Below are 14,821 nucleotides of genomic sequence, written 5' to 3'. Positions count from 1 at the left end.
ATTGTGTCAAGGCACAGATCTGGGGAAGGGTACCAAAAAAATGTATGCAGCAAGGTCCCCAAGAACAGTGGCCTCCATCATTCTTAAATAGAAGAAGTTTAGAACCACCAAGACTCTTCCTAAAGCTGCCAAGCATCACGTCTGGAGGAAACCTGGCACCATCCCTATGGTGAAGCTTGGTGGTGGCAGCATCATGCTGTGGGGATGTTTTTCAGTGGCAGGGACTGGGAGACGAGTCAGGATCGAGGGAAAGATGAACGGAGCAATGTACAGAGAGATCCTTTATGAAAATATACTCCACAGCGCTCAGGACATCAGACTGGGGCAAAGGTTCACCTTCTAAAAGGACAACGACCCTAAGCACACAGCCAAGACAATGCAGGAGTGGCTTCGGGACAAGTCTCTGAATGTCCTTGAGTTGCCCAGGCAGAGTCCGGACTTGAACATCTCTGGAGAGACCTGAAAATAGCTGTGCAGCGACGCTCCCCATCCAACCCGACAGAGCTTGAGAGGATCTGCAGAGAAGAATGGGAGAAACTCCCAAAATACAGGCATGCCAAGCTTGTAGCATCATACTAGAAGTGGGCGGTATACCAGTATGAACGTGAATACCGGTATGACGTTGTGCCATGATATGGATTTTGCCATATCATGATAAATTAATGTATGAATTAAGGCTTTTTTGTTTCTTTCAAAATGTCCCTGTCGAGTGATACAGCCTAGCGGGCTAGTTCAAATGGTTTATTATACTAAAAACAAAGAAAAAAAACTAGTAAGCAAACATTTAGTGAAGTAAACTCCTTTCGGTAGCAAAAGTGTCCGAAACTCAAGCCTTGGGGTTGACTGAAGACAAGGAAAATAACGCTAAAGGTTGATTTGCAGAATGACGAAGAATTGGTTCGAAAAAAAGAGGGCCTCCTCTGTCGTTTGGAACTGGTTTGGCTTTAAGATATCCGACCTCGACCAACAAACAGTACTGTGTAAGTTGTGTTGACCCATTGTGCTAGCCAAAGGTGGAACCAGTACTGTGTAAGTTGTGTCGACGCATTGTGCTAGCCAAAGGCAACCAGTACTGTGTAAGTTGTGTCGCCGCATTGTGCTAGCCAAAGGCAACCAGTACTGTGTAAGTTGTGTCGCCGCATTGTGCTAGCCAAAGGCAACCAGTACTGTGTAAGTTGTGTCAGCCGCATTGTGCTAGCCAAAGGCAACCAGTACTGTGTAAGTTGTGTCGCCGCATTGTGCTAGCCAAAGGCAACCAGTACTGTGTAAGTTGTGTCGCCGCATTGTGCTAGCCAAAGGCAACCAGTACTGTGTAAGTTGTGTCGCCGCATTGTGCTAGCCAAAGGCAACCAGTACTGTGTAAGTTGTGTCGCCGCATTGTGCTAGCCAAAGGCAACCAGTACTGTGTAAGTTGTGTCGACGCATTGTGCTAGCCAAAGGCAACCAGTACTGTGTAAGTTGTGTCGCCGCATTGTGCTAGCCAAAGGCAAACAGTACTGTGTAAGTTGTGTCGCCGCATTGTGCTAGCCAAAGGCAAACAGTACTGTGTAAGTTGTGTCGCCGCATTGTGCTAGCCAAAGGCAACCAGTACTGTGTAAGTTGTGTCGCCGCATTGTGCTAGCCAAAGGCAAACAGTACTGTGTAAGTTGTGTCGCCGCATTGTGCTAGCCAAAGGCAAACAGTACTGTGTAAGTTGTGTTGACCCATTGTGCCAAAGGCAAACAGTACTGTGTAAGTTGTGTTGACCCATTGTGCCAAAGGCAACCAGTACTGTGTAAGTTGTGTTGACCCATTGTGCCAAAGGCAACCAGTACTGTGTAAGTTGTGTTGACCCATTGTGCCAAAGGCAACCAGTACTGTGTAAGTTGTGTTGACCCATTGTGCCAAAGGCAACCAGTACTGTGTAAGTTGTGTCGCCGCATTGTGCCAAAGGCAACCAGTACTGTGTAAGTTGTGTTGACCCATTGTGCCAAAGGCAACCAGTACTGTGTAAGTTGTGTTGACCCATTGTGCCAAAGGCAACCAGTACTGTGTAAGTTGTGTTGACCCATTGTGCCAAAGGCAACCAGTACTGTGTAAGTTGTGTTGACCCATTGTGCCAAAGGCAACCAGTACTGTGTAAGTTGTGTTGACCCATTGTGCCAAAGGCAAACAGTACTGTGTAAGTTGTGTCGCCGCATTGTGCCAAAGGCAAACAGTACTGTGTAAGTTGTGTCGCCGCATTGTGCCAAAGGCAAACAGTACTGTGTAAGTTGTGTCGCCGCATTGTGCCAAGGTGGAACCAGTACTGTGTAAGTTGTGTCGCCGCATTGTGCCAAAGGTGGAACCAGTACTGTGTAAGTTGTGTCGCCGCATTGTGCCAAAGGTGGAACCAGTACTGTGTAAGTTGTGTCGCCGCATTGTGCCAAAGGCAACCAGTACTGTGTAAGTTGTGTCGCCGCATTGTGCCAAAGGTGGAACCAGTACTGTGTAAGTTGTGTCGCCGCATTGTGCCAAAGGTGGAACCAGTACTGTGTAAGTTGTGTCGCCGCATTGTGCCAAAGGTGGAACCAGTACTGTGTAAGTTGTGTTGACCCATTGTGCCAAAGGTGGAACCAGTACTGTGTAAGTTGTGTTGACCCATTGTGCCAAAGGTGGAAACACCAGCAATCTTTTTCACCACCTGAAAACCCTGCATGTGCGCGAATATGAAGATTCTACCAGAATGCGAGCAACAAACCCCCGGAGCAGCGGAGCAAGTCCCAAGACATCTTCACGGCAGTCCCGCACTCAGCTGTCACTCAAGGCATCATTCGTTAGTGGTACTCCCTATGACAAGAAGAGCAAGAAGTGGAATGAGATAACGAGTGCAATTACGTATCACATAGCGAAAAAGACATGGAACCAATTCCAACAAGAGCCGTAAATACTTTCAGCAAAACATGTCTGTCAGAACTCTACACAGAATGTCGGGACAGAGTTGCCAACGAAATCCGCAACGCTGCATTCTTCTCTACCACTGCCGACTTATGGTCAAGATGGACCACAGAGCCATACATTAGCCTCACGATTCATTACATTGACGACAACTGGAAGCTGCAAAGCAAATGCCTTCAGACCTCTTATTTCCCAGACGACCACACTGGAGAAATAATTGCAGCTGGGCTGAGGGAGGCACTTTCATCCTGGGGCTTGAAAGAGTTGCGTCAAGTGTGTATGACTACCGACAGCGGATCGAACATGGTCAAGGCATTGGAGCAGAACAAATGGACAAGACTAGGGTGTTTCAGACACAGGCTACACATTGTAAGTTTCAACGTCCAAAACGCGTAGAAAAATAACGTAACTTAAGAACAACAACTTCAAATGCAGAATAACTTATTAACTGTAACTGACCTCGAATAATGCAAAGAAAATAAGTTCATGTTCATTTTTAAACCACACAATACTAATGTTTTAACTAAGGAAGAGTTCAGAAATCAATATTTGGTGGAATAACCCTGATTTTCAATCACAGCTTTCATGCGTCTTGGAATGCTCTCCACCAGTCTTTCACATTGATGTTGGGTGACTTTATGCCACTCCTGGCGCAGAAATTCAAGCAGCTTGGCTTTGTTTGATGGCTTGTGACCATCCATCTTCCTCTTGATCACATTCCAGAAGTTTTCAATGGGGTTCAAGTCTGGAGATTGGGCTGGCCATGACAGGGTCTTGATCTGGTGGTCCTCCATCCACACCTTGATTGACCTTGGCTGTGTGGCATTGCGCATTGTCCCGCTGGAAAAACCAATCCTCAGAGTTGGGGAACAATGTCAGAGCAAAAGGAAGCAAGTTTTCTTCCAGGACAACCTTGTACATGGCTTGATTCATGCGTCCTTCACAAAGACAAATCTGCCCGATTCCAGCCTTGCTGAAGCACCCCCAGATCATCACCGATCCTCCACCACAGTGGGTGCGAGACACTGTGGCTTGTAGGCCTCTCCAGGTCTCCGTCTAACCATTAGACGACCAGGTGTTGGGCAAAGCTGAAAATTGGACTCATCAGAGAAGATGACCTTACTCCAGTCCTCTACGGTCCAATCCTTATGGTCTTTGCAAACCTCAGCCTGGCTCTTCTTTGCTTCTCATTGATGAAGGGCTTTTTTCTAGCTTTGCACGACTTCAGCCCTGCCCCTAGGAGCCTGTTTCAAACCGTCCTCGCTGTGCACTTCACCCCAGCTGCCGTTTGCCATTCTTTTTGTAGGTCACTTGATGTCATCCTCGGTTGTTGAGTGACATTCGAATGAGTTGGCGGTCATCCCGGTCAGTAGAGAGTTGTTTTCGCCCTCTGCCAGTCTGTAGCTTTGTTGTCCCCAATGTCTGCTGCTTGACCTTGTTCTTATGAACCGCCGTCTTTTAAATTTTAAGGATGGAAGCAACCTGACGCTCACTGTATCCCTCTGCCAGTAAAGCCAGAATTGAACCCTTCTTTTCCTCACTCAAAACTTTCCTTTTCAACTCTTTTGGCATGGTCAATAGTTATTTTTTGATTAATATTACTTTTGAGGTACTATTAGCACTGTTTTTACCATCCAGCTGGTCCTATTGCAAGAGGATAGTGATGACCACAGCAGTGGATTTTATACTTTTCCTCGTTAAATAAGATTTGGTTCATGCGATCACCTAATCAGTACCTAATTCAGTAGAATGAGGTGTGCCTGTGTTGGAATTCAACGGACACTGGATGGAATGGCTGTCATACATGTAGAGATGCTGATTTAAGAAAAACTTCGCTGTGGTCTCTTAATTTTTTTCCACAGCTGTATATACAGCTATGCAAATCTATAATATTACATGGATTACATTGCTTTTATTTATAATTGATACATTAGCCTAGGGTTTCAATATCCTCTTTCAATAATAAATAGCCTACTCAATAAATGATCCCGTTTTCTAAAGCAACATAGCTCTCTTAATCACAGCAGTTGTGTGTAAATCTATAGATGGATAAAATGTGTAATCATGTCCCGTGTCCATGCTGTAAGTTGTTGTAATTACAGCAGATGCAAATGTTATTTATATTGAATAATTCTGATTCATATGTAATTCCTTTTTTCACCTTTTTATTTTTCAGAGAGGAGTGTCCAAAACGAACCTCGGGTTTCCCGAGCCACAGGAGTGTGCAGGAAAGTGGTCAGCACATTTTCCTATAGTTGGAAGAAGCAGAAGGCCCTGACAAGTGCACAGGATAAACTGAGCCTGCCCCTCCACAAGCTCATCACGGAAACCCCGACAAGGTGGGGATCTCGACTACAGATGATGGAAAGAGTCCTGGAGCAGGAAAAGGCCATCACAGTCCTGGCAGCAGACAAAAAAACATGTCACCTTGCACCCTCCTGGCAAGACATTGAGGTATTTGAATCTATCATGGCAGCACTTCAGCCCCTCCCAGGATTTCACAGATGCCCTGTCAGGAGAGACATACGTGAGTGTGTCCTATCTGGAGTCGGTCCTCCATTTGTTCAAGACGGAGGTTCTGAAATCAAATGAGGGCGAATCCAAACTGACCCGAGAGATTAATTACCTGAATGACAAATACACCGACCCTGAAACAGATGAGCTGCTCACCATGGCTACCTTTCTGGACCCAAGGTTCAAGACCACCTACATGACCACTGAGAAGCTGGTGGAGTTGAAGGTGAGAGCTGCCTCCGAGACTGAAGCCCTCCTGGTAGGGGAACACAGCAGTGGGAGATTTCTCTCTTGAAGAGGTCCAGAGTGAGAGAGAGAAAGAAGCTGCCACTGCTCCACAATCAGAAAAGAAGTCCAAGAAGAGCTTCTTTAAGAAAACCAGTAGTTCACCTGCCTTTAGAACCCAGAGACAGGTCATCGAGCAAGAACTGGACAGCTACACTGATGATGGCAGCAGACAGTGAGGCTGATCCTTTGTAGTGGTGGCGAGTTCACGCATCCAACTTCCCACAATTGAGTTGTCTGACAAATAAATACTTATGCATCCCTGCCACAAGTTCACCCTCTGAGCATTTAGCACTGGGGGGCAATGTGGTCACATGCCACAGGGCAACTTTGAAGCCAGAAATGCAGAGTAGGTGAACGGATGATCTCAGCATGTGTGGTTCCCATCGTGAAGCACGGAGGAGGAGGTGTGATGGTGTGGGGGTGCTTTGCTGAACACTTAACCAGCATGGTTACCACAGCATTCTGCAGCGATACGCCATCCCATCTGGTTTGCGCTTGCGCTTAGTGGGACTATCATTTGTTTTTTTCAACAGAACAATGACACAAAACACACTTCCAGGCTGTGTAAGGGCTATTTGACCAAGAAGGAGAGTGATGGAGTGCTGCATCAGATGACCTGGCCTCCACAACCAACCGACCTCAACCCAATTGAGATGGTTTGGGATGAGTTGGACCGCAGAGTGAAGGAAAAGCAGCCAACAAGTGCTCAGCATATGTGGGAACTTCTTCAAGACTGTTGGAAAAGCATTCCAGGTGAAGCTGGTTGAGAGAATGCCAAGAGTGTGCAAAGCCGTCATCAAGGAAAAGGGTGGCTACTTTGAAGAATCTCAAATATAAAATATTTGGATTTGGTTAACACTTTTTTGGTTACAACATGATTCCATGTGTGTTATTTCATAGTTTTGATGTCTTCACTATTATTCTACAATGTAGAAAATAGTTTTAAAAAATAAAGAAAACCCAAACTTTTGACTGGTACTGTAGAAGTACAGTAACATTCTAGCCTCTGAATTGTTCTGACATAGAACCAGCGAACAGCTAAATGTTTTTGGCTTTGTTCTAATTCTATTTGAGGCTCCACGTGTTGTCATGGAAAATATTAATGTCACTTGCAACAACCAATGAGAAACTCCACCATAAATCCAGCTGCCTATTCAAAGTTGAGGTTGCTGAAAGGCCCAGTCTATCTGGCAATGACAAGGAGTGGAACGTTAGCTAAAGTGACTGGCACTCAGACTACCGTACACACAGCTCTGTGTCACGCAGGCCAGTTATTAATGATTGACGTAGTTGCCATAGTTACATGTCCTCTGAAAACATAACAGGCCATATCAACAGTCTGGGAAATTAGAGGGAATTTCACCCGTTAGGCTCCATTTCACACTTTACATTTTCACTTTTGTATCGGAATGATCCTGTTTCCCCCCGCCGGGACTGCTTTCCTCAGGGCAAAGAGAGAGAAGGGAGAGTTAGCCTTGAGATTTCAACAGTCAAAGTGTGTCATGGCTGGCCTGCCTTCAGGGGTGAAAGTTGGATCATAGTAATGTAAACAGTTTTTTATAGCTGTAGTGATGAACTGATAACATTCAGCTGGTTTCAGACACAGACATGTTGCCTCTAGTTGGTTATCAAATCATGTTGTCATGGGTTACAGCTCGAATGCCATCCTATTCCCTAAATAGTGCACTACTTTTCACCAGGGTCCATAGGGCTTGGGTCAAAAGTAGTGGACTTTATAGGAACAGGGCCCCTACTTGGAACGCACTCATGGAGTAGCTCTTCTGTCCTTCCTTTCTGTTTCCATGGAGTTGGTGTTCCTGGAAATGGTGTGGATGAGGGGAGCATGTCCATGTCCTGCTGCAGGCAGAGACACACACACACACACTTTGACGGTTGAAACTGCCTAGATTTCCATTCATTCTCCCTGTCATGAGGAAAGCCAGGAACATTTCTGATGCGAAAGTGAGGAATCTAACAGGAGAAATCCCCAACAACTCACCAGACTGTTGATGGTCCTGCTATGCTTTCTCTTTCTGTTCTGAATCATTGCTGTGATCTGTCTTGTCCTGTCTTTACAGGTCTGTCTCTTTCTGTTCTGAATCATTTCTGTGATCTGTCCTGTCCTGTCTTTACATGTCTGTCTCTTTCTGTTCTGAATCATTTCTGTGATCTGTCCTGTCCTGTCTTTACATGTCTGTCTCTTTCTGTTCTGAATCATTTCTGTGATCTGTCCTGTCCTGTCTTTACATGTCTGTCTCTTTCTGTTCTGAATCATTGATGTGATCTGTCCTGTCCTGTCTTTACATGTCTGTCTCTTTCTGTCCTGGAATCATTGCTGTGATCTGTCCTGTCCTGTCTTTACATGTCTGTCTCTTTCTGTCCTGAATCATTGCTGTGATCTGTCCTGTCCTGTCTTTACATGTCTGTCTCTTTCTGTCCTGAATCATTGCTGTGATCTGTCCTGTCCTGTCTTTACATGTCTGTCTCTTTCTGTTCTGAATCATTGATGTGATCTGTCCTGTCTTTACATGTCTGTCTCTTTCTGTCCTGAATCATTGCTGTGATCTGTCCCTGTCCTGTCTTTACATGTCTGTCTCTTTCTGTTCTGAATCATTGATGTGATCTGTCCTGTCCTGTCTTTACATGTCTGTCTCTTTTCTGTCCTGAATCATTGATGTGATCTAGCCTGCCCTATCCGGTCTTGACTGTTTATTTCTTCTCATACTTTTCTGATCTGGCCCACAAATGCGGCTTTAGAACTAGGCCGGCCAGCTATTTCAGTTGCTTGGGCTGCATTCACACACAGTCCATTCCACACACTAAGACCTAAAATAGCAGGTACTCTAAACAAGGAGTTCAAACACACACATTCTGCCATGCAAATTCAGCAGTTAGTGGACTTGTCAAACACAGAAATAGGAACAAAGACATCTCTCACACAGTCACTTTACCAGCTATTCCAGTAATGTGTGGCGTGGGAGTGTTGGAATGAGACAAACTCATTGTCTCAGAGTCTCTGCCACTACAGACAAATCCCTGAGTCAGCAGATCTACATATCGACAGTGTTTTGTAGCATGGCTCTAGCAATCTTAAAAAACAAGATCTAAAATCACATGTTATTTGTCACATGCTTGGTAAACAACAGGTGTAGACTAACAGTGAAATGCTTACTGACGGACCCGTCCCAACAATGCAGAGAGAGAAGAACATAGAGAAGTAGAATAAAAAGTAAATCACACGTAATAATAAATACACAATGAGTAACGATAACTTGGCTATCTACACGGGGTACCAGTACCGAGTCCATGTGCAGGGGTACGAGGTAATAACTTGGCTATATACACGGGGTACCAGTACCGAGTCCATGTGCAGGGGTACGAGGTAATAACTTGGCTATATACACGGGGTACCAGTACCGAGTCCATGTGCAGGGGTACGAGGTAACGGAGGTAGATATGTACGTATAACTAGGGAGTAAAGTGACATAATAAACAGTAGCAGCAGTGTATGTGATGAGTCAAGGTTAGTGCAAAAAGGGTCAATGTAGTTAACCAATAGCTATCTGGACTAACTACAGTGCATTCGGAAAGTATTCAGACACCTTGACTTTTTCCACATTTTGTTATGTTACAGCCTTATTCTAAAATGGATGACATAGTTTTTTTCCCCCTCCTCAATCTACACACAATAAGCCATAATGACAAAACAAAAACAGGTTTTTATAAATTTTTGCAAATGTATTAAAAAATATAAAAACTGATATTGCATTTACATATGGTACCAGTCAAAAGTTTGGTGACACCTACTCATTCAAGGGTTTTTCATTATTTTTACTATTTTCTACATTGTAGAATAATAGTGAAGACATCAAAACTATGAAATAACACATATGGAATCATGTAGTAACCAAAAAAAGTGTTAAACAAATAAAAATATATTTTATATTTCAGATTCTTCAAAGTAGCCACCCTTTGCCTTGATGACAGCTTTGCACACTCTTGGCTTTCTCTCAACCAGCTTCATGAGGTAGTCACCTGGAATGCGTTTCAATTAACAGGTGTGCCTTGTTAAAGTTAATTTCTGGAATTTCTTTCCTTAATGCATTTGAGCCAATCAGTTGCGTTGTGACAAGGTAGGGGTGGTATACAGAAGATAGCCCTATTTGGTAAAAGACCAAGTCCATATTATGGGAAGAACAGCTGAAATAAGCAAAGAGAAACGACAGTCCATCATTACTTTTAAGACATGAAGGTCAGTCAATACGGAAAATTAAGAACTTTGAAAGTTTATTCAAGTGCAGTCGCAAAAACCATCAAGTGCTATGATGAAACTGGCTCTCATGAGGACCGCCACAGGAAAGGAAGACCCAGAGTTACCTCTGCTGCAGAGGATAAACTCATTAGAGTTAACTGCACCTCAGATTGCAGCCCAAATAAATGCTTCACAGAGTTCAAGTAACAGACATCTCAACATCAACTGTTCACAGAGGAGACTGCGTGAATCAGGCCTTCATGGTCAAATTGCTGCAAAGAAACCACTACTAAAGGACACCAATAAGAAGAAGAGACTTGCTTGGGCCAAGAAACACAAGCAATTGACAATAGACCGGTGGAAATCTGTCGATTTCGTCTGGATGAGTCCAAATTTGAGATTTTTGGTTCCAACCACCGTGTCTTTGTGGCCATGAGTAGGTGAACGGATGATCTCAGCATGTGTGGTTCCCACCGTGAAGCATGGAGGAGGAGGTGTGATGGTGCTTTGCTGGTGACAATGATTTATTTAGAATTCAAGGCACACTTAACCAGCATGGCTACCACACATTCTGCAGCGATACACCATCCCATCTGGTTTTGCAGCTTAAGTGGGACTATCATTTGTTTTTCAACAGGACAACGACCCAAAACACACCTCCAGGCTGTGTAAGGGCTTTTTCGACCAAGAAGGAGAGTGATGGAGTGCTGCATCTGATGACCTGCCTCCACAATCACCCAACCTCAACCCAATTGAGATGGTTTGGGATGAGTTGGACCGCAGAGTGAAGGAAAAGCAGCCAACAAGTGCTCAGCATATGTGGGAACTTCTTCAAGACTGTTGGAAAAGCATTCCAGGTGAAGCTGGTTGAGAGAATGCCAAGAGTGCACAACGCTGTCATCAAGGCAAAGGGTGGCTACTTTGAAGAATCTCAAATATATTTTCATTTGATTAACACTTTTTTGGTTACTACATGATTCCATGTGTGTTATTTAATAGTTTTGATTTCTTCACTATTATTCTACAATGTAGAAAATAGTAAAAATAAAGAAAAAACCCCTGAATCAGTAGGTGTGTCCAAACTTTTTGACTGGTACTATATGTCAGAATAATTCAGAGGCTAGAATGTTACTGTAGTTCTATATCAGAATAATTCAGAGGCTAGAATGTTACTGTAGTTCTATATCAGAATAATTCAGAGGCTAGAATGTTACTGTAGTTCTATATCAGAATAATTCAGAGGCTAGAATGTTACTGTAGTTCTATATCAGAATAATTCAGAGGCTAGAACGTTACTGTAGTTCTATATCAGAATAATTCAGAGGCTAGAAACGTTACTGTAGTTCTATATCGAATAATTCAGAGGCTAGAATGTTACTGTAGTTCTATATCAGAATAATTCAGAGCTAGAACGTTACTGTAGTTCTATATCAGAATAATTCAGAGGCTAGAATGTTACTGTAGTTCTATATCAGAATAATTCAGAGGCTAGAACGTTACTGTAGTTCTATATCAGAATAATTCAGAGGCTAGAATGTTACTTTAGTTCTATATCAGAATAATTCAGAGGCTAGAACGTTACTGTAGTTCTATATCCAAACAATTCAGAGGCTAGAATGTTACTGTAGTTCTACATCAGAATAATTCAGAGGCTGAATGTTACTGTAGTTCTATATCAAGTATGGTGCTAGAAGTGTTAGAGTGTTATAGCTAGGGCCCTATTTAATGAATTGGTGCTAAAATGGAGGCCAGTTTTCTGGAGTGTATGGTCTGGAGTGACAGTCAGTTGACTGTATAATCTATAGTAGTCTACGGTGTGGAGTAGTGAGACTCGGCTGGCTGTATAATCTATAGTAGTCTACGGTGTGAGTAGTGAGACTCAGCTGGCTGTATAATCTATAGTAGTCTATGGTGTGGAGTAGTGAGACTCAGCTGGCTGCTATAATCTATAGTAGTCTATGGTGTGGAGTAGTGAGACTCACTGGCTGTATAATCTATAGTAGTCTACGGTGTGGAGTAGTGAGACTCAGCTGGCTTTATAATCTATAGTAGTCTACGGTGTGGAGTAGTGAGACTCGCTGGCTGTATAATCTATATAGTCTACAGTGTGGAGTAGCGAGACTCAGCTGGCTGTATAGATCTATAGTAGTCTATGGTGTGGAGTAGTGAGACAGCTGGCTGTATAATCTATAGTAGTCTCGGTGTTGAGTAGTGAGACTCAGCTGCTGTATAATCTATAGTAGTCTACAGTGTGGAGTAGCTGAGACTCAGCTGGCTGTATAATCTATAGTAGTCTATGGTGTGGAGTAGTGAGACAGCTGGCTGTATAATCCATAGTAGTCTACGGTGTGGAGTGGTGAGACTCGGCTGGCTGTATAATCTATAGTAGTCTACGGTGTGGAGTGGTGAGACTCGGCTGGCTGTATAATCTATAGTGGTATATGGTGTGAGTGGTGAGACTCGCTGGCTGTATAATCTATAGTAGTCTATGGTGTGGAGTGGTGAGACTCAGCTGGCTGTATAATCTATAGTAGTCTACGGTGTGGCTAGTGAGACTCGCTGGCTGTATAATCTATAGTAGTCTACGTGTGGAGTAGTGAGACTCGGCTGGCTGTATAATCTATAGTAGTCTACAGTGTGGAGTAGCGAGACTCAGCTGGCTGTATAATCTATAGTAGTCTATGGTGTGGAGTAGTGAGACAGCTGGCTGTATAATCTATAGTCTACGGTGTGGAGTAGTGAGACTCAGCTGGCTGTATAATCTATAGTGTCTACAGTGTGGTGCAGACTCAGCTGGCTGTATAATCTATAGTAGTCTATGGTGTGGAAGTAGTGAGACAGCTGGCTGTATAATCTATAGTAGTCTACGGTGTGGAGTGGTGAGACTCGGCTGGCTGTATAATCTATAGTAGTCTACGGTGTGGAGTGGTGAGACTCGGCTGGCTGTATAATCTATAGTAGTCTATGGTGTGGAGTGGTGAACTCGGCTGGCCTAAAGGTCAGCAGCTCAGTTAAACAGAAGGCCACCACTGATAGAGACAGATAGTTCTGTAGTGTAGTCTGGTCACTAGCACACACAGGATAGACATGACCTTTCAATACATTAGTTCTGTAGTGTATTCTAGATGCTGGGATGCTCTGCCTAATTTCCCCCACACACACACACACGTGTATATCTATAGATCAGTCAGTCTCATCAGTGAGATAGCCTAGCCTTTTGTCAAATCTTTCTTTAAAGACACAGTAGATTATGGGTTTACAGTAAACAGTTGATGTGTGTGTGTGTGTGTGTGTGTGTTAACAGCAACTTGCCAGGTGGTTGTTGTCATAAACATTCTCCTTCATCAGGGAATCAAAGTCACTGAGGAGGAGGAGAAGAAGCACAGATTAGGTTGGATGACATGACACATCAATCACACCACTGACACAAGCTACCTGCCATTATTCCTGGATCTCAACCTAGTCACACGTTTACCACTCCTTTGCAGGAGCATTCAAAAACGTATTCACTAGAGCTTGAAGCAATCATAAAGATGGCATCAATGATGTCACTCCATCTTATGACCAGCTTCCCTTTGCTATTATTAAATATCAAAAATGCAACTCTCTCAGAATGGAAGGCATGTGTCAGTCACACACACGTTTTCCACTGAATTCTAAATATATATATATATTTGGGGACTTTAGACTGAGTTCACCTTTGAGTGAAACATGCTTGGAAAAGACGCATTGTCTTTCAAACAGTAGACTGCCTAGGCTACTGATTATCTCAAATAGTCATGTTATGTTTAGACTGTTACCCTGTCATCAACTGTTTACTGTAAACCTATAATTTGCGGTGTCTTTATAGAGAATATTTTTTGAAAAGAGTAGGCTAGATCACTGATGAAATTTGACTGATATACAGATATTGTTATAGTCGGAAATCTTGTCAAATTCAGTTTTTAATTTTGGGATTAGTTTATAAATCGGAAGGAAGCACAAATGTTTACTACCACGTTGAGTTGGCAAGAGCTGTAGGGGTTTTCATTCCCATGTTGTTTTGGCTACTGATACTTACAGGGAACTACCTACAGGCAACTAAAAAACTTAACTAATAGACTTTCGTGTTCATACAAGGGCTACTTTGTCTGCGTTAATACGTTCGTGTTCTCCATTCAACTAAACAAAAATCAAACTCCTTCTTTGTTACTGCGTTTTGTCGAGTTTAACCAATTGAATTTTTGCAATTCTCCGAAGTAGTTCTATCATACTGCCCTCTACTTACATGAGGTCGTTGTTTCGGTGAATGAGGGCGCAGAACCATCCCGTCCCTGAAAAGAGTTTCATATTGGTGATTGACATCTCTGTAGCCCTGGACCTGGATCTTACACCACTGTTGCAGCGCTTTCACCGCAGACATCCTAGTTCTCTCCCGACACCCCGGCGGTCAAGCGATTAGACGCGAACCAAGTTCATGAACTGAAGACAACTCAATTAGTTGAGTTCTTCCAACTTTAATAAATAGACTAGTGACTGAAATCCGCCTTCCGTAAAAAAAAAAAAAAAAAAAAAAAATATCAACTTCTGACAATGACTGGGCAAACACATAAAAAAAAATTAAAAAAAAGTCGTCCACTGATTCTGTTCACGATTTATATATACACTAGATCTGATGGGGCCTGTGTTACCATTCCTCTTGCACTCCCCACCGTTTAAAACATATTTTAACTATAAATGCATTAATTAATGTCTACATTCGTTAACCCACATTTATTATATTACAGACACCATATGTCATACTTTACTATTATGTACCTAAACATAATTATAGTTTTAAGGGGAGATTACTAATGTTACTGTCCCCACTAC

General features: G+C 43.2%; 1 pseudogene; it reads right to left on the bottom strand.

Annotated features, from left to right (window-relative positions):
* LOC121563073 overlaps nt 1–14,372 on the bottom strand; it is a 44,955-nt pseudogene extending 30,583 nt beyond the window's left edge.
* Between the last annotated feature and the right edge of the window lie 449 nt (nt 14,373–14,821).

The sequence above is a fragment of the Coregonus clupeaformis genome, unplaced genomic scaffold (assembly GCF_020615455.1).
Source record: "Coregonus clupeaformis isolate EN_2021a unplaced genomic scaffold, ASM2061545v1 scaf1290, whole genome shotgun sequence".
Taxonomy (NCBI): domain Eukaryota; kingdom Metazoa; phylum Chordata; class Actinopteri; order Salmoniformes; family Salmonidae; genus Coregonus; species Coregonus clupeaformis.
This window is presented reverse-complemented; position numbering and strand designations above follow the sequence as displayed.